Source organism: Hippocampus comes, unplaced genomic scaffold (assembly GCF_001891065.2).
Source record: "Hippocampus comes isolate QL1 unplaced genomic scaffold, H_comes_QL1_v1.1 scaffold245, whole genome shotgun sequence".
Lineage (NCBI taxonomy): Eukaryota > Metazoa > Chordata > Actinopteri > Syngnathiformes > Syngnathidae > Hippocampus > Hippocampus comes.
The window spans coordinates 276339-279304 of NW_017805834.1; the positions used below are offsets into that span (position 1 = coordinate 276339).

Here is a 2966-nt window from a genome sequence, read left to right on the forward strand (position 1 = left end):
AATCCTCATTTCCTTTTCAAAGCGAGAATTCCAACTTCACCATGTTGTCGCCAATCGTACGGAGACACCCCAAAACCGCATCCATATTGCGGTTGAGCTCAGTCACCGCTTGAGTCTGTGTGTTGGACATTCGTGCTAGACCATCGAGAATGACCGGCAGCTTCTTAACTTCCAATAAAGCTGCTCCCATCGGTTGAATTTTGCGATAGAACAGGAAACTGCTAACACCAAACAGCAGCATACCTGTTATCAGAAGGCCAATAATGTAGATGTCTTCCACATCCTTAACAGACAGTATTGACAGGCACACCATTCTCCACTTTCTCCATGGATCAAGGGCGTATCCGGCAGCAAATGTCCCCGAGGGGCAAGTAGGCTCCCCACTGCCTGCTCTTCTCGTCGAGAAAATTTTGTCGATTGCATCGAGAGACCAGCCAACCAATTCCATGGTTTGTTCTTAGGGTGAAAGTACGGTAGGAAACAAACAACGAGGGTTGGTTCATTAAAAATTTCCCAGGTGCGTTACTCAGCCATTTTTGTAAAAATTACACAATATACTATTAGTGATTATTTAGCAAAGCATGATGTGGATTTCAAGTATGATATGTTATCATACGTTTTAAGACCATCAAAATTTATCACTATTCTTGACAAACGGGGTGTCGCCCCGGCAACAGAGTTCCGTAAAATAAAAAGCTTTTCTTTTCCTGGTTGTCTGAACATCTTCAAATGAAACATTCAGTTTCAAGAGAACCAGATAAAATCTGCAGGAGTTTTTAAAAAACTGTGACCTCTATAAAATGGGTCCAAATGTGAAAGAAAATTGGCAGACTCTGTTAGATTTATGATATTGGTCCAAGAGACTTTTTTTTGTAGGTCTTGGATGAAAAGTGGACCATTTCTTTACCCTCAGTACAGTCCTCAAGGGTGCATGGAGTTTGCCCCAACCAGTCTACATGGACTTGTGGAGATGGCCTTTGACCCTGTAGCGCTCTTCTAAGGGCTGTTCAGTCCCTGTTCGACCAACCTCAGAGTTTGTTGGGGAGAAGTCACGATTTGTTTTTCAGTGAGGGTTGGACTGAGCCAAGGCTGCCCTTTGTCACAGATTCTGTTCATAACCTTTTTGGACTGAATTTCTCAGCACAGTCACAGCGTTGAGGGAGTGCAGTTTGGTGGCCTTTTCGCAGATGACGTAGTAGTTCTGTTGTCTTCATCAAGCTCTCACTGGAGCAGTTCGCAGCCAAGTGTGTGGCAGTTGTGATGAAAATTACCACCTGCAAATCTGAGACGATGGTCTTCAGTTGAAAAAGGTGGAATGCTCTCTCGTGGGGATAAGATCCTACACCAAGTGGAGGAGTTCAAGTATCTTGGGGTCTTGTTCACGAGTGACGAGAGGATGGAGTGGGAGATTGACAGGCAAATCGGTGCAGCCTCTGCAGTGATGTAGACTCTGTATCGGTCTGACGAGGTGAAGGAGCTGAACCGAAAGGCAGTCGATCTATGTTCCTACCATACCTATGGTCAAGATCTGTGGATCGCAACCCAAAGAATAAGATCCCGGTTACAAGCAGGTGAAATGAGTTTCCTCCGCAGGGTGTCCAGGCTCTCCCTTAGAGATAGATGAGAAACGTTATCCAGGAGCGACTCAACGTTGAGAGGAGCCAGATGAGGTGGCTCGGGCATCTGATTAGGATACCTCTTGGATGCCTCCCTGCTTAGGTATGTCCCACTGGCAGGAGGCCTCGGGGACGAACCAGGACACGCTGGTGCGACTATGCCTCCCAGCTGGCCTGGGCACGCCTTGGGAACCTTTGGGAAGACTGGAAGAAGTGGCTCGGGAGAGGGAAGTGTGGGCTTCCCTGCTGAAGCTGCTGCCTCCTCAAACCAATCCCGGAGCAGCGGTAGAAAATTAACAGATGGATAAAATTAGAATGTTTTGGCTTTTTAAAATTTGTTTTCTGAAAAATAAATTAATTTGTTTTGTGTTTGGTATTTTTATTTTTTTTAATAAACCTATTTGATGCAATCTAAACATGTTTCAATTTGGTTACTTTGCTTTGCATTTCCCAGCCACCATAGTAGCCTCAACTTGCGTTGCCTGTAAGGGACACATGTCCAGTAAAATACAAAAAACATTGTGTCAAAATAAACAGCATTGAATGAAGCAAATACAAGTTTTCATGTCGTACTTTTTTAATTTCTCATTTCAGTTTTGTGACGTCATAAAAGGCATTTTCACTGAAATAAAAGTCTCAAGACAAGATTGACGTTGTGCTCATGAGGTGACGTCTAGGTGCATTCCTTAGAAGTTGAAAAAGCTTTGTTTTTAGCAATGGTACAAGTCATTTCCTGCTTTCCTTTTTTTTTGTTTTGACAAAATTGACATCACGTCTTCTGAGCACAACATCACAGCATATTTCTTCATAATTCATTGAGTCAACATGAATCCAACTTTTAAGCCCTGTTCACACAGCACACATTTGGTCCGACGCTGCACCGAAATATTTTGTTGCGATGGATTTTACACCGGAGCAAATTTTGTGGAGCGGTCACACGTGCAAAGCCGCTGAGCGTGACAACTCCGGCGCAGCGTCGAAGCAGCTCCACTTGCGGTCACACGTGCAATTTCTGCTCCGGATCAAAACGACAGGAATGCGGAAGTAAAACAGGTTCGGGTCGGGCTTCTCTCTCGCGGACTTTTATTTATTTTTCTTTTAATAAATATTATGGCGGACACTATTCTGTCCTTGTTCAGAATAGATCCACTTGTCGGCAGTCGTGGAATAAAGACGTGTTTACAGTCAATCGTGTGTGCTCCTTATGACTGCCACAATATATGTTTTAAAAAATGTATACTAAAACAATGTGCGGATACTAAACTAAGGAATACTTGTTTTAAAACAAACAATTTGGATAAAACAGAGAATGCGCTGTAATTTAATTGCTATTTAACTGCTAAACAGGAG

At 43.4% G+C, this 2966-nt stretch overlaps 1 long non-coding RNA gene across 1 annotated transcript in view; it reads right to left on the reverse strand.

The window, feature by feature from the left end:
* Positions 1-2171: 2171 nt before the first annotated feature.
* Positions 2172-2966, reverse strand: part of LOC109526468 (uncharacterized) — a 1835-nt gene continuing 1040 nt past the window's right edge. Inside the window, exon 2 of the long non-coding RNA XR_002170343.1 lies at positions 2172-2451. This is a non-coding gene — a long non-coding RNA (uncharacterized LOC109526468). The remainder of the gene's footprint in view (positions 2452-2966) is intronic.